Here is a 21,188-nt window from a genome sequence, read left to right as displayed (position 1 = left end):
CATGTGTTATTTAGAAGTTTATTGTTTAATCTCGATGTAGAGGCATACCTTATTTTATTGCACTTCACTTTATTGTGCTTCACAGATATTGCACTTTTATCAAATTAAAGGTTTTTGGCAACCTTGAGTCCCCAAGTCTATTGGCACCATTTTCCCAACAGCATCTGCTCACTTCCTGTCTCTGTGTCACATTTTGGTAATTCTTGCAATATTTTGAACTTTTTTTCATTATTATTATTATTTTTTTGGTGATCAGTGATTTTTGATATTATTACTGTCATTTTTTTGAAGTGCCACAATCCGTACGCATATAAGACAGCAAACAATCTATAAATGTGTGTGTTCTCACTGTTCCACTGACCAGCCATTTCCCCATTTCTCTCCCTTGCCCCGAGCCTCTCTATTTCTTAAAACACAAAAATATTGAAATTATGCCAACTAATAACCCTACAATAACCTCGAAGTGTTCAAGTGAAAGGAAGAATCACATGTCTCTCACTTTAAATCAAAAGCTAGAAATTATTAAGCTTAGTGAGGAAGGTATGGCAGAAGCTAAGATAGGCTGAAAACTAGGCCTCTTCTGCCAAACAGCCAAGTTGTGAATGCAAAGGAAAAGTTCTTGAAAGAAATTAAAAGTGCTACTCCAGTAAACACATGAATGATAAGAAAGTAAAACAATCTTATTGTATACAAAGAGAAAGTTTAAGTGCTCTGGATAGAAGACAAAACTAGCCTCAACATTTCCTTAAGCCAAAACCTAATCCAGAGCAAGGCTCTAGCTCTCTTCAGCTCTGTGAAGGCTAAGCACAATGAGGAAGGTTCAGAAGAAAAGTCTGAAACTAGCAGAGGTTGGTTCATGAAGTTTAAGGAAAGAAGCCCTCTTCATAACATAAAAGTTCAAGGTGAAGTAGCAAGTGCTGATATAGAAGCTGCAGCAAATTATCCAGAAGATCTAGCAAAGATAAGTAATGAAGGTGGCTACCCTGAATAACAGGTTTTCAATGTAGATGAAACAGCCTTATATTGGAAGAAGATGCCATCTAGGACTTTCATAGCTAGAAAGGAAAAGTAAATGCCTGCTTCAAAGCTTCAAAGGACAGGTTGACCCTCTTTTTTAGGGCCAATATAGATGATAACTTTAAGTGGAAACCAATGCTCATTTACCATTCTAAAAATCCTAGGGCCTTTCAGAATTATGCTAAATTGACTCTGCCTTGCTCTATAAATGGAAGAGCAAAGCCTGGATAACAGTATACATGTTTTAAAAATGGTTTACTGTATATTTTAGGTCCTCTGTTGAGAACTACTGCTAAGAAGAAAAGATTTCTTTCAAAATATTAGTTCTCATTTACAATGCACCTGGTCACTCAAGAGCTCCGATGGAAATGTACAATAAGATTCATGTTGTTTTCACGCCTGCTAACACCACATCCATTCTACAGCCCACGGATCAAGGAATAATTTTGACTTTCAAGTCTCATCACTTAAGAAATACATTTTGTAAGGCTATAATTGTCATAGATAGTGATTCATCTGATGGATCTGGGCAAAGTAAATTGAAAACCTTCTGGAAATGATTCACTATTCTAAATGTCATTAAGAACAGTTGTAATTCATGGGAAGAAGTCCAAATATCAACATTAACAGGAGTTTGGAAGAAGTTGATTTCAACCCCCATGAATGATTTTGAGGGGCTCAAGACTTCAGTGAGGAAGTAACTGCAGAGGTGGTGGAAATAGCAAGAAAACTAGAATTAGAAGTAGAACCTGAAGATTGAATTGCTACAATCTGGTGATAAAAGTTGAATGGATCAGGAGTTGCTTTTTATGGATGAGCAAAGAAAGTAGTGTCTTGGGGTTTCCCTGGTGGCGCAGTGGTTAAGAATCTGCCTGCCAATGCAGGGGACACGGGTTCGAGCCCTGGTCTGAGAAGATCCCACATGCCGCAGAGCAACTAAGCCTGTGAGCCACAACTACTGAGCCTGTGCATCTGGAGCCTGCGCTCCACAATGGGAGAGGCCGCGACAGTGAGAGGCCCGCGCACTGCGATGAAGAGTGGCTCCCGCTCGCCGCAACTGGAGAAAGCCCTCGCACAGAAACGAAGACCCAACACAGCTAAAAATAAAATTAATTAATTAATTAAAAAAAAAAAAAAGAAAGAAAGTGGTGTCTTGAAGTAGAATCTACTCCTGGTGAAGATGCTGTGAAGACTGTTAAAGTGACAACAAGGGATTTAGAATATTACACAAACTTAGGTGATAAAGCAGCAGAAGGGTTTAAGAAGAGTGGCACCGATTCTGTAAGGAGCTCTACTGTGTATATAATACTATCAAACAGCATTGCATGCTACTACAGAGAAATCGTTCATTAAAAGAGGAGTCAATAGAGCAAACTTCACTGTTGTCCTATTTTAAAATCACCACAGTCGGGGCTTCCCTGGTGGCGCAGTGGTTGAGAATCTGCCTGCCAATGCAGGGGACACGGGTTTGAGCCCTGGTCTGGGAAGATCCCACATGCCGCGGGGCAACTGGGCCCGTGAGCCACAATTACTGAGCCTGCGCGTCTGGAGCCTGTGCTCCGCAACAAGAGAGGCCGCGATAGTGAGAGGCCCGCGCACCGCGATGAAGAGTGGCCCTCCGCTTGCCACAACTAGAGAAAGCCCTCACACAGAAACGAAGACCCAGTACAGCCATAAATAAATAAATAAATAAAAATAAAATGACTAATACTCTTTTAAAAAAAAAAAAAAAATCACCACAGCCACCTTCAGCAACCACCACCCTGATCAGTCAGCAGCCATCAACATCAAGGCAAGAACTTCCACCAGCAAAAACATTACAACTCGCAGAAGACTCAGATGATGGTTAGTATTTTTTAGCAATAGAGTATTTTTTAATTAAGGTACATTTTTTTAGACATAATGCTGTTGCACACTTACTAGACTATAGCATAGTGTAAACATAACTTTTCTATGCATTGGGAAACAAAAAATTTTGTGTGACTCACTTAATTGCGGTATTTTGCTTAATTACAGGTGTCTGGAACTGAACCCAAAATATCTCCAAGTTATGCCTGTATTGGGGGATTTTCTATTTGTATTTACATTATAGATTTCTAATTCAATTCCATTGTGGTCTGAGAGCAGATATTATATGATTTCTATTTTTTTTTAATTTGTTAAGATTTGTTTTATGGTTCATAATGTAGCCTAGCTTGGTGAATGTCCCATGTGAGCTTGAGAAGAATGTGTATTCTGCTATTGTTGGATGATGTAATTTATAGATGTCAGATATATCCAGTTGATTGATGATGTTCTTGTGTTCAACTACTTCCACTCAGATTCTCTGCCTGCTGGATATGTCCATTTCTGATAGAGAGGTGTTAAACTCTCCAACTATCATAATGGATTAATATATTTCCCCTTGCAATTCTATCAGTTTTTTGCCTCACATTGTTTGATGCTCTTTTTTGGGGGCACATGTCTGCTTGGAGAATTGACTCCTTTACCATTATGTAATACCCTTCTTAATCCCTAATAAATTTTGTTTTGAAGTTTGCTCTGTCTCAAATTAAGATAGTTATTTCTACTTCTTTTGATTAGCATTAGTATAGTATATTTTTCTCTTTCCGTTTATTTTTTTTAATTTTTTAATTTTTTTCATTTTTATTTATTTATTTATTTATTTTATTTTTTGGCTGTGTTGGGTCTTCGTTTCTGTGCGAGGGCTTTCTCTCATTGTGGCAAGCGGGGGCCACTCTTCATCGCGGTGTGCGGGCCTCTCACTATCGTGGCCTCTCTTGTTGTGGAGCACAGGCTCCAGATGCACAGGCTCAGTAGTTGTGGCTCACGGGCCTAGTTGCTCCGCGGCATGTGGGATCTTCCCAGACCAGGGCTCGAACCCATGTCCCCTGCATTAGCAGGCAGATTCTCAACCACTGCGCCACCAGGGAAGCCCTTTCCATTTATTTTTAATCTATATGTGTCTTTATACTTAAAGTGGGTTTTTAATAGAGAACATATACCTGCTTCTTGTGGGGGCCTCTTGATGACTAGGTCCCCTAGGAGTTTTTAACTCTCTGAGCTGTCCACACTGAGCCTCCAGCAATTTGCCAATTACAGTTCAGATTTTCCTACCCAGACATTGCTTCCCATTCTGCTTGCAATTCTCTGCTCCAGTAAGCTATGCCTCCCCGTATTAACTTGTTTGAATGTCCGATTTTGGGGGTAGTAGTTTGCCCTGTGTCCTTTCCTCTCTTACGAATCCAAGAAGAGTTATTGATTCTTCAGTCTGTTCAGCTTTTTACTTGTTGTTAGGACAGAGTGGCGACTTCCAAACTCCTCATTGGCAGAACTGGAAGCCAGGACTTAGCAATATTACTATTATACAAAATAAAGTCAGTAATTCAATAAGTCCATTTATGCTACTATTCTTTATTCTGTAGTATTCAATAGGTTGGGTCTAATGTTATTGTGATTAATATAACAGTATCTTTCCTCAGAGTTTACTACAATCTAGGAATTATGATGTGTATAAGGTTACCATGAGCTCTCTACTGTTTCATTTTTCTACAGTTCAAATTAATATCAATTTACTATTTGCTCATTAATTTTATCACCTGCTAGTATTCATTAGTAGAGAAGAGGTTTCTGGTTCTAAAGGATTAAGAAAAATTTTATGAGAGAAAGCTTTACAATAAGAAAAATATCCCAATTTAACTTCTACCACTCACTTCCTGTAAACTGGAAAAAGATTTCTACCATTTGATTTTAGGAACAGAAAATTTGTTCATGTCACAGGCCAACAGTTCCATATAGGAGTAGAGTGTGAATATCAGTATACTAATTCTCTTTAAACTCCAGCCTCCACCCCACACTTTACGGACAAGGAAGCAAGAAAAAGCAAGGCCAAGACAGGAAAATGAGTTAAGAGCAAAGTATGTGTTAAGAATGCAGATCTCTTAAATCTGATCCTTATTTTAATTGGCTAGCCAGAATGGACAATAAGAAACAAAATTTTTCTCTCTGTGAAACTCATCAATATTGACTATTCTTTGACATGAGTTTTAAGCAACTACACTAATACATGAAGTATTTAATTGTTATTATTCTTTTTTTTTTTTTTAATTTTTATTTATTTATTTATTTATGGCTGTGTTGGGTCTTCGCTTCTGTGCGAGGGCTTTCTCTAGTTGCGGCAAGCGGGGGCCACTCTTCATCGCGGTGCGCGGGCCTCTCACTATCGCGGCCTCTCCTGTTGCGGAGCACAGGCTCCAGACGCGCAGGCTCAGCAATTGTGGCTCACGGGCCTAGTCGCTCTGCGGCATGTGGGATCTTCCCAGACCAGGGCTCGAACCCGTGTGCCCTGCATTGGCAGGCAGACTCTCAACCACTGCGCCACCAGGGAAGCCCTTATTATTCTTTTTATAGGAAAAAAATTCATTAAGCTATCTCCATTATAGGTACAGAACAATAGTGCATATAGCTCTGCATAAATAACACTTTGACAAAGGAATAATACAATTATTCATATTCAATATTCGGTATTCAAATTGACTTATCACTAAGTTTGCAATCTATATAGCCTGCAGTCATCTGCCGTTTTCCCGAAGACGTGCATCAGATATCAGCAGATGGAAACAACATATATATTTTTGTAGTGACATTCTAAGACCTCAAAAAATCTTGACAGAATTAATTTGCCCAAGTTTCAAGAAATGACTAAATTGTAAAATTTTATACTCTTAAAAATTGGCTGAGTTTTTAAGACTCAATAATAGAAATATATATACATATTGTGATCAAATTATATCTTATCTGTGCAATGAGTATTTGGTTCAATTATTCTCAAATACCAAGGAAGAATCTTCTCCGGGAAGATAAAAATATAAATGGAGTTGTTTACTGTGTAGACTTGAGCAAGTTATTTAAGTTCTCTGGACACAGATATCATCATATCTGCCTTGCAGTGAGGAAAGGAAAGGGAATAATCATAATCGGTGTCCTCAAGTGAAATAATGTAAGTAGAGAGTAAGTCAACAATGAAAAATGGAAGCTTATTAGATGGTGACTATCAAGGGCAATTGTATTTGTTGACATTTAACTAAGGCTCTAAAGTAGAGTCTGTAAGATCTTATTTACATTTGTTAGAGTGACCGACATTTACATAAACACATAGAATAGTCACAGTTCTGTTCCTTTCATTTTCAATTCCTCCTTGGTCAGTAGGGCATTTCAAGACAGAGACAATGGAAGTGAAACAATTGTATCTGTCACACAGAATCAATGAGGCAGAAGTTAGGTTTAAAATAAGATCAGGCTGGGAGTCCCTTATGCATCCTCTTCCAACTTCCACAAATATACACATAAAAGGCAGAAATTTTTGAAAATTCCCAATGCAGAAAACTATGACTGACAGTCAGCCAATTGCCAGATATGGGAAGGATTTCCTCCAGGTAAAAGCCTGAGAGAACTGCATTGAAATATAGCAGAAAGCCTTCCTGTGCTAGGCTACAGTCTGATTTCTGGAAAGTAGGTAAGGAGAGATTTATTTTCTTCTCCATTGTTTGTCATTATCATTAAAAACAGAACAAAACAAAACAAACGGAAGACTGCAGAATATTGGGAAGCTACCTCTTTTTAGTATGCGTGCTGTTTTTTAGATATCCATAAGGCTGATTGATCCTTAATTCCCCTTCCAGTGGAACCCTTTCTCCATCTAAAGGAACAGGGTAACTCCCAGAAAGTTTGGCAGAGCCGGAGCACTGGTGATTAAAGGTAAACCATTTCAATCTGGGAGACAGACTCCTACCAGTTCCCAGCAAAATTACCTGGGAAACCTGATTCCTCAGCAGGATTATCTGTGGAAACCCTGGAAATACAGATTCCTTTTTTCCATTTGCAGAGATTCTGATTTCAGTCAATCTGAAGAGGAGCCTGAGGACCGATCTTTCAACATATCTCCCAAGTGATTAGAGAAACAGTCTTGCATGGGAGTCAGTGATTTAAGGCTCATGACTGATATGTGCAGTACACTTTTCTTTGGTTATGGACTCTGAAATCACAGTATCACTTTCTATCATGTTTATCCATCTATCACAAATCAGTTTTCTCTTGACAATGAAAAGTAGGTCCAGTGTAGCAATTCCCCTGAGTGCTTTGTTCATCTTATCATGAAATATTCAGCAGGGCAAATGAGAAATTATCAGTAATGTTTAAACCAGGAAGGGATTTCTGATTTTTCTGGGTTGTTGAAAGTTCACTGCCCTAGCACCATTTAATACCTTAACTTTGTGATGTCTCTTTGTCGTTTCATTTACATCCTCTGTATAATGTTAGCCCAACTTTCACCTTTAAATTTGTTATTTTCTATAGCATAGTATACTCTGCAGACATCTATTGTTACTTCCCTTTATTCCATTAAATATATTTTTAATAGTAAGAACTAAAATTTGGCTTGCCATAACAGTAAATAAAGGATGTTGCATTACACTGCTGCAGCCCGGATGGTGAGCACTTAGGGAACTCAGGATGGAGACAAATGGGCTACCCACTGCCAAGCTCATCTAGTAATCAGCTGCTGCTGCCACATGCCCCAACCAGTGAGCCCTGAGGGAACTCAGGAAGGAAGAAAAAGAATGTCAGTCATCTAGCAGTCATCAGACTGCAGCTACTCTTGAAGGTGCAGCATGAGGAAACTCAGGATGAGAAAACACAGGATAGTGGCCCAAGATAGCTGAGGTGCATATCAAAGGAAGGATTTCAGTGAGCCCAGACTATTGTATCTTTGCATACATAGAAAAGCACTAAATTCCTTAACTAGAGATGTCTAGTTTCTTTAATTAACAATAATCTTTTGATGTCCCAACTACCTGCCCTTTGTTGCAAAGCTCCTATATATCCTTGTTCCCCCCTCGCCTCCTCGGAGCAGTCTATCAGGGTTATTTGAGATGCTGTCTCCCGGGCTTGAAGTCCTAAGAATGTCTGCCAAATAAAACGTAACTCTCAACTTTTAGGTTGTGCATTTTTTTCAGTCAGTAATAAGATAGGTCCTTTTGTTGTATATTCCAATTATGTGTCACACTTTAGCAAATATTAATGACACGTATGAGATTTTCTTTACATTCTTATGATAAAATTTCCTCTTCACTTTGTTTATTATCACACTCTCCATCTGATTAGACATACCTATGGCTTTTCTAAGATTCTTTTGATATGTTTGCTTTGAGAGAAGGATATCAAAGATGTATATTCTTTTCAATAACAGAAGTGAGTGAATTCTGAAACTTAATATTTATTTACCAAGAAACAACTGAAATGATCATAAGTCAACCTGTCATAGGAAGACTATCTTTTGGCTTTTATCAATGGAAATGATCTTCACGATACAATCAAATAAACCTCGTAGTAGAACTGTAAGTTATTTGACTTTTTATATTACATCAGAACTGTAATTCTATCATTGTAGCAATGTGAAGAAACTGACATTATAACAACTGACTTGCCAAGCATAACTTAATTACTGAAAATAATTATCACTAATATGGAAGCTACTATCATGGTCCCAGAGAGATTAAATAGTTTGACTGAATACCACTCAGTAATATGCTAATTGTCAGCTGTAAGGACTTCAAAATCTAGTATGAATAGGTCTGTTATACTCTTAAATTTAATATTTTATAAACTAGTAAGTATTATAAAAATCAAGCAAAAATTTTAACACATTATGACTTACCTCATAACAGATATTTATTTTCAATTTAGGCAAAATGTTTGAAAGAAATGTTACTGAAGAGAAATGTCTCCTGATTACCTACAGAGTATGACTCCAATGAAATGTGATTTATTTTAATAAGCATGTCAGTACTTGGACATTTATATGAGTAATGTTTTTGAAGTATTAATTTAAGGAGGCTACTTACTTATTCTAACATAGATGTTATTACTCAAAATATTTAGGTAATTTCTCCTTGGGAATTGCTATCTGCGCCAATAGCACATGTATTTAAACATCCATAACGGTGAAAAATATCTGTCCCTTGAGAACTAATTTAATTTCGAAAACATCTCAGAATCATCTTGAAGCAAGCGTTAGGAATAAATTTGATGATCAGGCTGAATATTAGAGTCTGGGTCAGGGATAAATCTAAAGTAATGAAAACTAATTTGTTTGCACAGCTTATAACCTGCTTTTATGGTAATTCTCCCTCCCAAAAAAAACCAAAATACTTTTGGAAATGGCAACATTTTTTAGTAAGTATATAGATTATCAAAGATAAACCTCATTAGATAGGGAAGTTTGAATATAATAATTAAAATCAGTCTCTGCAGAGGGCAAAGTGGAGAGGTTCCCGCACAGAGGATCCGTGCCGACCAGAACTCACCAGCCGGAGAGGTTTGTCTGCTCACCCGCCTGGGCAGGCGGGGGCTGGGAGCTGAGGCTCCAGCTTCTGTCAGATCCCAGGGAGAGGACTGGGGTTGGCTGCGTGAACATAGCCTGAAGGGGGCTAGCTACCCGGGAGGGAATCCGGGAAAACGTCTGCAACTGCCTAAGAGGCAAGAGACCATTGTTTCGGGATGTGCAAGGAGAGGGGATTCAGAGCACCACCTAAATGAGTTCCAGAGACAGCCGCGAGCCACAGCTTTCAATGCAGACCCCAGAGACAGGCATGAAACACTGAGGCTGCTGCTGCAGCCACCAAGAAGCCTGTGTGCGAGCACAGGTCACTATCCACACCTCCCCTCCCTGGAGCCTGTGCAGCCTGCCACTGCCAGGGTCCTGTGATCCAGGGACAACTTCCCCAGGAGAACTCACAGTGCGCCTCAGGCTGTTGCAACATCACTCCGGCCTCTGCCACCACAGGGTCGCCCCGCATTCCGTACCCCTCCTTACCCCCGGCCTGAGTGAGCCAGAGACCCCTAATCAGCTGCTACTTTAACCCGGTCCTGTCTGAGCAAAGAAAAGACGCCCTCAGGCGACCTAAACACAGAGGCGAGGCCTAAACACAGAGGCGAGGCCAAATCAAAAGCTGAACCCCAGGAGCTGTGTGAACAAAGAAGAGAAAGGGAAATCTCTCCCAGCAGCCTCAGGAGCACCGGATTAAATCTCCACAATCAACTGGATATACCCTGCATCTGTGGAATACCTGAATAGAAAACGAATCATCCCAAAATTGAGGCAGTGGACTTTGGGAGCAACTGTAGAATTGGGGTTTGCTTTCTGCATCTAATTTGTTTCTGGTTTTATGTTTATCTTAGTTTAGCATTTAGAGTTTCTTATTATTGGTAGATTTGTTTATAGATTTGGTTGCTATCTTCCTTTTTTTTCTTAATATATAGATATATATATTTTTTTCCTTTTTCTCTTTTTGTGAGTGTGTATATCTATGCTTCTTTGTGTGATTTTGTCTGTATAGCTTTGCTTTTACGTTTGTCCTAAGGTTCTGTCTGTACATTTTTTTTTTTCTTTAGTATAGTTTTTAGCACTTGCTATCATTGCTGGACTTGCTTATTGGTTTGGTTGCTCTCTTCTTCGTTTCCTTTTTTATGACTTTTTAACATTTTTATTTTTAATATATATTTTTTAATTTTAATAACTTTATTTTATTTTATTTTTTCCTTCACTTTTTACTTCCTTTTCTTCTGAGCCGTGTGGCTGACAGAGTCTTGGTGCTTTGGCCAGGGGTCAGGCCTGTGCCTCTGAGGTGGGAGAGCCGAGTTCAGGACATTAGTCCACCAGAGACCTCCCAGTTCCTCATAATATCAAATGGCAAAAGCTCTCTCAGAGATCTCCATCCCAACACTAAGACCCAACTCCACTCAATGACCAGCAAGCTACAGTGCTGGATACCTATGCCAAACAACTAGCAAGACAGGAACACAACCCCACCCATTAGCAGAGAGGCTGCCTAAAATCATAATAACATCACCGACACCCCAAAACACACCACTGGACGCAGTCTTGCCCACCAGAAAGACAAGACACAGACTCATCCAACAGAACACAGGCACTAGTCCCCTCCACCAGGAAGCCTACACAACTCACTGAACTAACCTTAGCCACTGGGGGCAGACACAAAAAACAATGGGAACTAAGAACCGGCAGGATGCGAAAAGGAGACCCCAAACACAGTAAGTTAAGAAAAATGAGAAGACAGAGAAACACATAGCACATGAAGGAGCAAGGTAAAACCCACAAGCCCAAACAAATGAAGAGGAAAGAGGCAGTCTACCTGAAAAAGAATTCAGAGTAATGATAGTAAAGATGATCCAAAATCATGGAAATAGAATGGAGAAAATGCAAGAAACGTTTAACAAGGACCTAGAAGAACTAAAGAGCAAACAAACAATGACGAACAACACAATAAATGAAATTAAAAATTCTCTAGAAGGAATCAATAGCAGAATAACTGAAGCAGAAGAACGGATAAGTGACCTGGAAGATAAAATAGTGGAAATAACGACTGAAGAGCAGAATAAAGGAAAAAGAATGAAAAGAATTGAGGACAGTCTCAGAGACCTCTGGGACAACATTAAATGCAACAACATTCGAATTATAAGGGTCCCAGAAGAAGAAGAGAAAAAGAAAGGGTCTGAAAAAATATTTGAAGAGATTTTGGTTGAAAACTTCCCTAATATGAAAACGGAAATAATCAATCAAACCCAGGAAGCGCAGAGAGTCCCATACAGGATAAAACCAAGGAGAAACAAGCCAAGACACACGTTAATCAAACTATCAAAAATTAACTACAAAGAAAAAATATTAAAGGCAGCAATGGAAAGACAACAAATAACATACAAGCAAATCCCCATAAGGTTAACAGCTGATCTTTCAGCAGAAATACTGCAGCCAGAGGGAGTGGCAGGACATATTTAAAGTGATGAAAGGGAATAACCGACAACCAAGATTATTCTACCCAGCAAGGATCCCATTCATATCTGATGGAGAAATTAAAACCTTTACAGATAAGCCAAACCTAAGAGAATTCAACCAACAAACCAGCTTTACAACATATGCTACGGGAACTTCTCTTGGCAGAAACACAAGAGAAGGAAACCACCTACAAAAACAAACCCAAAACAATTAAGAAAATGTTAATAGGAACATACATATTGATAACTACCTTAAATGTAAATGGATTAAATACTCCAACCAAAAGACATAGACTGGCTGAATGGATATAACAACAAGACCCATATATATGCTGTGTACAAGAGACCCATTTCAGACCAAGGGACACATACAGACTGAAAGTGAGGGGATGGAAAAAGATATTCCATGCAAATGGAAATCAAAAGAAAGCTGGAGCTGCAATTCTCATATCACACAAAACAGACTTTAAAATAAAAACCATTGAAAGAGACAAAGAAGGACACTACATAATGATCAAGGGATCAATCCAAGAAGAAGATATAACAATTGTAAATATTTATGCACCCAATATAGAAGCACCTCAATACATAAGGCAAGTGCTAACAGCCATAAAAGGGGAAACTGACAGTAACGCAGTCATAGTAAGGGACTTTAACACCCCACTTTCACCAATGGACAGATCATCCAAAATGAAAATAAATAGTGAAAAACAAGCTTTAAATGTCACATTAAATGAGATGGACCTAACTGATAATTATAGGACATTCCATCCAAAAACCACAGAATACACTTTCTTATCAAGTGCTTATGGACCATCTCCAGGATTGATCATACCTTGGGTAACAAATCATGCCTTGGTAAATTTAAGAAAACTAAAATCGAATCAAGTATCTTTTCCGACCACAACGCTATGAGACTAGCTATCAATTACAGGAAAAAAATCTGTAAAAATACAAACACATGGAAGCTAAACAATACACTACTAAATAACCAAGAGATCACTGAAGAAATCAAAGAGGAAATCAAAAAATACCTAGAAACAAATGACAATGAAAACATGATAACCCAAAACCTATGGGATGCAGCCAAAGCAGTTCTAAGAGGGACGTTTATAGCAATACAATCCTCCCTCAAGAAACAAGAACTATCGCAAATAAACAACTTAACATTACACCTAAAGCAATTAGAGAAAGAAGAACCAAAACCCCTAAATTAGCCTAAGGAAAGAAATCATAAGAATCAGATCAGAAATCAATGAAAAACACATGAAGGAAACAATAGCAAAGATCAGTGAAACTAAAAGCTGGTTCTTTGAGAAGATAAACAAAACTGATAAACCATTAGCCAGACTCATCACGAAAAAAAGGGAGAAGACTCAAATCAATAGAATTAGAAATGAAAAAGGAGAAGTAACAAGTGACACTGCAGAAATACATAAAATCATGAGGGATTACTATAAGCAACTGTATGCCAATAAAATGGACAAACTGGAAGAAATGGACAAATTCTTAGAAAAGTACAATCTGCTGAGACTGAACCATGAAGAAACAGAAAATATAAACAGACCAATCACAAGCACTGAAATTGAAATTGTGATGAAAAATCTTCCAACAAACAAAAGCCCAGGACCAGATGGCTTCACAGGAGACTTCTATCAAACATTAAGAGAAGAGCTAACACCTATCCTTCTCACACTCTTCCAAAATATAGCAGAGGGAGGAACATTCCCAAACTAATTCTATGAGGCCACGATCACCCTGATACCAAAACCAGACAAAGATGTCACAAAGAAAGAAAACGACAGGCCAATATCACTGATGAACATAGATGCAAAAATCCTCAACAAACTACTAGCAAACAGAATCCAACAGCACATTAAAAGGATCATACACCATGATCAAATGGGGTTTATCCCAGGAATGCAAGGATTCTTCAATATACGCAAATCAATCAGTGTGATAAACCATATTAACAAACTGAGGGATAAAAACCATATGATCATCTCAATAGATGCAGAAAAGCTTTTGACAAAATTCAACATCCATTTATGATAAGAACTGTCCAGAAGTAGGCATAGAGGGAACCTACCTCAACATAATAAAGGTCATAAACGACAAACCCACAGTGAACATCACTCTCAATGGTGAAAAACTGCAATCATTCCCTCTATATACACCCTACCAAATGTAAAATAGCTAGTGGGAAGCAGCCGCATAGCACAGGGAGATCAGCTCGGTGCTTTGTGACCACCTAGAGGGATGGGATAGGGAGGGTGGGAGGAAGACACAAGAGGGAGGAGATATGGGGATATATGTATATGTATACAGATTCACTTTGTTATAAAGCAGAAACTAACACACCACTGTAAAGCAATTATATTACAATAAAGATGTTAAAAATAAATAAATAAATAAATAAAAATAAAATAAAATCAATCTTATTACTACAGAGTGAATTCATATCTTCTGATATGCCTGGCATTTAGCAGAAAAAATTGCTAGTAGAATTAAGGAAAGGACACATACATTAATCAAAGAATACCTATTGTAAGAAAAACACTTAGAAAAACCCACAGTGCTTTTAAGGGTAGTTTCTAAAATAATCCATACTACATATACTTCATTTGTAAAACTGATGTGTATAGTACCTATACTTACTTTTACTTTTATTCATAGTACCTATACTTATATATATATATTTTTTCCTATACTTATATTTTGATAGTATATATATTTTTCTACTTAAGACAGAATGTTGAAGAAGACAGAGGTAACTTAACAAACTGTTATAGATCATGTGAATACCTGCTCTTTAACAGATATATATCCCTGTCTAACTTATTAGATTCTCTAGCTACATAAGGAAAACCATTTTAAAATTATTTGATCACAATCTTTAATATTTAAATATTTTCTGTAATTCATGGCCCCCACCCACCTCTGCAATTTCACGTCTCTCATTCAAGACATGGCCATTTTGAACTACTTGCCTTTACTTGTCCTTTGAGTGTGATTTTACCTCGTCACTGGACAACTTCTACTTATCTTTCAAGCCTTGAACTCAATATTACTTCCTATGTGCAATTATAACAAAATCAATCACATAGACTCAGTATCCCCTTCTCTAAAACTATATAACTTCATGTGAATACTTCTATTACTGCACTTATCACTACAAACTGTTTACATGTGTGCCTTCTCTCTTCACCTGTGGTTCTTTCAAAGTGAGTCCTTATCTTTCCAACACTGTATCCCAACTATCAACATAGTGTCTGGCACTTAGTAGGCATTTCATAAATATCTGTATAATAAATAAATGAAACACACTTTCTCTAACAACTCTCAATAATATTCTCAGACCTGAAATTCTTAAGAAACTTTCATTTTTATCCTTCTATGTAGCATCATTATATGCTGTAAAAATCAATTTGAATAATCTATCCACAGTGAAATCTTTCTAAATATATATACATTTTAGACCATAATCTAGCTTATTATTATTATATACATGAGTCTTAAAATAATTCACAATTTTTAAAATATATCCCTGAACAACTTGTTCCTTAATAAATGAGGACAATTTCATTATTCATTGACTCATTAAATAAGTACTGATTCAGAACATGAATACACAGAAACTCATTTAGCCTTTGAAATGGTTTTTATTTAAATCTCTTGTATCTCAAAGTAATTTACTTTCTTTGTCCATTTTATATTCTATTATACTCTAAACTTAAAAACATAAGGGAAGGGCTTCCATGGTGGCGCAGTGGTTGAGAGTCTGCCTGCCGATGCAGGGGATGCGGGTTCGAGCCCTGGTCTGGGAAGATCCCACATGCTGCGGAGAAACTGGGCCCGTGAGCCACAGCTGCTGAGCCTGTGCGTCTGGAGCTTGTGCTCCGCAACAAGAGAGGCCGTGACGCTGAGAGGCCCGCGCACCGTGATGAAGAGTGGCCCCCGAACGCCGCAAGTTGAGAAAGCCCTCGCACAGAGACGGGGACCCAATGCAGCCAAAAATGGAATAATTAATTAATTAATTAAAAAAAATTAAAAAAAAAAACATAAGGGAAAAAAGTGAATGTGTGCCATGTTTAATTTTAGGCAGGGACTTTCCTAAAGCAATTTGATCAGGAATATGAAAATGATCCTCCCAAATTTCAGTTGTATAAAAATATGATTTTTAATGCAGTCCCTAGGTTAGTGTTCCTTTAATTTCTATGTTTTCTTTTATAATTTAGGGCCATCTTAGTTTTTTAAAATAGAAGTCAAAACATTCTCTGCTTTACTGAAACAGGTCTTTTCAGTTTCTAGTTGATGGTTTTGCCTGAGAAAACTTTCTATCCGTCATCTGCTTTGGTTGACTGCAATATTTTCAAAATAATTTCTTTCAAAACTGCCTCTTTGGACTTACATTCTATATCCAAGATTTTAGAGACACTAAATATTACACCTTTTTCCATATTGACTAATTGTCATTATACATATATATACTTATTATATTATGTATATATGTAGTGGCAAATAGCATATATACATATGCTTTATTTTAAGAAGCTAAATATATCATCATCTAAATTTATAAAACAGATACCTGAGGGAAATGATGTTTCACTTGAAACATTTCTTAAGGAGAAATTTTCGTTGAATAGTACTGTGTAATATGATTTATTTTTCCATATTTGACTATAAATACCTAGTAAATTCAATCATCCAGATGAATACTAACATCTTTGCCATAGCTCAGTCTTCATGTATTTTGAATAGTCATCCCAGAAAAAGGAAGGCAATAAAAGGGAATAAAAAAAGTCAACGTTGCCATACAGGAGAAAAGAAAGACGAGATAATGCTACAGTAGTAAAGCAGAAAGGATAAACAGAAAGTTCCAGGAGGTGATAGGGAAAAGGAAACAGCAGATATTCCATGAAATGGAAAGAAATAGAATGGTCTAGATGAGATCAACAATGGAATTGTTCTGTACTCTATTTCAGTAACTCAAAATTTTTGGAACAGGACTGCACTATTGTGCATGTGGTAGGGAACAGAAAAGGAAGAGTAGTCAATGGAGATTAATTTCAATATTTTATGAAGCTTTATGGGTGAGCTTAGGGCAATGAAATTACTGAATACATATTAAGTGCCAGAAATTGCATAAAATGCTTCTTATAGTTAGCCCTTCACAAAATTCACCTTTGAATTAGTTTTAAAATGAGAAAAGGGTGAAATCTGCTCCAAGAGAGGAATTGAAACACAATTAAAATAGCTTTCTAGAGTATAAAACCTCCAGTACTTTTTTAAAAAAAAGGTCAATTTTCATTTTTATTTTACAGTATATATATGACTACTTTAAGATAAAAAGTGATGCTTAGGAGAGGAACCAAGATGGCAGAATAGAAGGACGTGCTCTCACTCCCTCTAGTGAGAACACCAGAATCACAACTAGCTGCTGGACAATCATCGACAGGAAGACACTGGAACTCACCAAAAAAGATACCCCACATCCAAAGACAAAGGAGAAGCCACAATGAGATGGTAGGAGGGGGCGCAATCAGAGTAAAATCAAATCCCATAACTGGTGGGTGGGTGACTCACAGACTGGAGAACACTTATACCACAGAAGTCCACCCACTGGAGTGAAGGTTCTGAGCCCCACGTCAGACTTCACAACCTGGGGGTCCGGCAACGGGAGGAGGAATTCCTAGAGAATCAGACTTTGAAGCCTAGTGGCAATTGATTGCAGGACATCGACAGGACAGGGGGAAACAGAGACTCCACTCTTAGAGGGCACACACACAGTAATGTGCACATCAGGACCCAGGGGAAGGAGCAGTGACCCCAGGGAAGACTGAACCAGACCTACCTGCTAGTGTTGGAGGGTCCCCTGCAGAGGTGGGGGGTGGCTGTGGCTCACTGTGGGGACAAGGACACTGGCAGCAGAAGTTCTGGGAAGTACTCCTTGTCCTGAGCACTCCCAGAGTCTGTAATTAGTCCCACCAAAGAGCCCAGGTAGGCTCCAGTGTTGGGTTGCCTCAGGCCAAACAACCAACAGGGAGGGAACCCAGCCCCACCCATCAACAGTCAAGTAGATTAAAGTTTTACTGAGCTCTGCCCACCAGATCAACAATCAGCTCTACCCACCACCAGTCCCTCCCATCAAACCTCTTAGATAGCCTCATCCACCAGAGGGCAGATAGCAGAAGCAAGAAGAACTACAATCCTGCAGCCTGTGGAACAAAAACCACATTCACAGAAAGCAAGACAACATGAAAAGGTAGAGGGCTATGTACCAGATGAAGGAACAAGATAAAACCCCAGAAAAACAACTAAATGAAATGGAGATAGGCAAGCTCCCAGAAAAATAATTCAGAATAATGATAGTGAAGATGATACAGGACCTCGGAATAAGAATGGAGGCAAAGATCGAGAAGATGGAAGAAATGTTTAACAAAGACCTAGAAGAATTAAAGAACAAACAAACAGAGATGAACAATACAATAACTGAAATGAAAACTACACTAGAAGGAATCAATAGCAGAATAACTGAGGCACAACGGATATGTGATCTGGAAGACAGAACGGTGGAATTCACTGCTGTGGAACAGAATAAAGAAAAAAGAATGAAAAGAAATGAAGACAGCCTAAGAGACCTCTGGGACAACATTAAATGCAACGACATTCGCATTATAGGGGTCCCAGAAGGAGAAGAGAGAGAGAAAGAGCCAGAGAAAATATTTGAAGACATTATAGTCAAAAACGTCCCTAACATGGGAAAGGAAATAGCCACCCAAGTCCAGGAAGCGCAGAGAGTCCCATACAGGATAAACCCAAGAAGAAACATGCCGAGACACATAGTAATCAAACTGGCAAAAATTAAAGACAAAGAAAAATTATTGAAGGCAGCAAGGGAAAAACGACAAATAACATAAAACGGAACTCCCATAAGGTTAACAGCTGATTTCTCAGCAGAAACTCTACAAGCCAGAAAGGAGTGGCATGATATACTTAAAGTGATGAAAGGGAAGAACCTACAACCAAGATTACTCTACCCAGCAAGGATCACATTCAGATTCGATGGAAATCAAAAGCTTTATAGACAAGCAAAAGCTAAGAGAATTCAGCACCACCAAACCAGCTCTATAACAAATGCTAAATGAACTTCTCTAAGTGGGAAACACAAGAGAAGAAAAGGACCTACAAAAACAAACCCAAAACAACTAAGAAAATGGTCATAGGAACACACATATTGATAATTACCTTAAATGTGAGTGGATTAAATGCTCCAACCAAAAGACACAGGCTTGCTGAATGGATACAAAAACAAGACCCATCTATATGCTGTCTACAAGAGACCCACTTCAGACCTAGGGACACATACAGACTGAAAGTGAGGGGATGGAAAAAGATATTCCATGCAAATGGAAATCAAAAGAAAGCTGGAGTAGCTATACTCATATCAGATAAAATAGACTTTAAAATAAAGAATGTTACAAGAGACAAGGAAGGATACTACATAATGATCAAGAGATCAACCCAAGAAGAAGATATAACAATTATAAATATATATGCACCCAACATAGGAGCACCTCAATACATAAGGCAACTGCTAACAGCTATAAAAGAGGAAATCAACAGTAACACAAAATAGTGGGGGACTTTAACACCTCACTTACACCAATGGACAGATCATCCAAAATGAAAATAAATAAGGAAACAGAAGCTTTAAATGACACAATAGGGCTTCCCTGGTGGTGCAGTGGTTGAGAATCCGCCTGCCAATGCAGGGGACACGGGTTCGAGTCCTGGTCTGGGAAGATCCCACATGCCATGGAGCAACTAGGCCCATGAGCCACAACTACTGAGCCTGCGCGTCTGGAGCCTGTGCTCCGCAACAAGAGAGGCCACGATAGTGAGAGGCCCGTGCACCGCGATGAAGAGCGGCCCCCGCTCGCCACAACTAGAGAAGCCCTCGCACAGAAACGAAGACCCAACACAGCCAAAAATAAATAAATAAATAAATAAAGTAAAAAAAAAAAAAAAATGACACAATAGACCAGATACATTTAATTGATATTTATAGGACATTCCATTCAAAAACAGCACATTACACTTTCTTCTCAAGTGCGCACCGAACATTCTCCAGGATAGATCACATCTTGGGTCACAAATCAAGCTTCAGTAAATTTAAGAAAATTGAAACCATATCAAGCATCTTTTCTGACCACAACGCTACGAAATTAGAAATGAATTACAAGGAAAAAAAAGTAAAAGTCACAAACACATGGAGGCTAAACAATACGTTACTGAATAACCAAGAGATCACTGAAGAAATCAAAGAGGAAATCAAAAAATACCTAGAGACAAATGACAATGAAAACACGACGACCCAAAACCTATGGGAGGCAGCAAAAGCAGTTCTAAGAGGGAAGTTTAGAGCTATACAAGCCTACCTCAAGAAACGAGAAATATCTCAAGTAAACAATCTAACCTTACACCTAAAGGAACTAGAGAAAGAAGAACAAACAAAACTCTAAGCTAGCAGAAGTAAAGAAATCATAAATATCAGAGCAGAAATAACTGAAATAGAAACAAAGAAAACAATAGCAAAGATCAATAAAACTAAAAGCTGGTTCTTTGAGAAGATAAACAAAATTAATAAACCATTAGCCAGACTCATCAAGAAAAACAGGGAGAGGACTCAAATCAATAAACTTAGAAATGAAAAAGGAGAAGTTACAACAGACACCGCAGAAATACAAAGCATACTAAGAGACTACTACAAGCAACTCTATGCCAATAAAATGGACAACCTGGAAGAAATGGACAAATTCGTAGAAAGGTATAACCTTCCAAGTTTGAACCAGGAAGAAACAGAAAATATGAACAGACCAATCACAAGTAATGAAATTGAAACTGTGATTAAAAATCTTCCAACAAACAAAAGTCCAGGACCAGATGGCTTCACAGGTGAATTCTATCAAACATTCAGAGATGAACTAACACCCATCCTTCTCAAACTCTTCCAAAAAATTGCAGAGGAGGGAACACTCCCAAACTCATTCTATGAGGCCACCATCACCCTGATACCAAAACCAGACAAAGACACTACAAAAAAAGAAAATTACAGACCAATATCACTGATGAATATAGATGCAAAAATCCTCAACACAATACTAGCAAACAGAATGCAACAACACATTAAAAGGATCATACACCATGATCAGGTGGGATTTATCCCAGGGATGCAAGGATTCTTCAAAATACACAAATCAATCAATGTGATACACCATATTAACAAATTGAAGAATAAAAACCATATGATCATC

Source organism: Balaenoptera physalus, assembly GCF_965194825.1.
Source record: "Balaenoptera physalus genome assembly, chromosome: 13".
In the NCBI taxonomy this organism is placed as follows: Eukaryota; Metazoa; Chordata; class Mammalia; order Artiodactyla; family Balaenopteridae; genus Balaenoptera; species Balaenoptera physalus.
The sequence above is the reverse complement of the archived record's forward strand: the minus strand, read 5'-3'. Positions refer to the sequence as shown.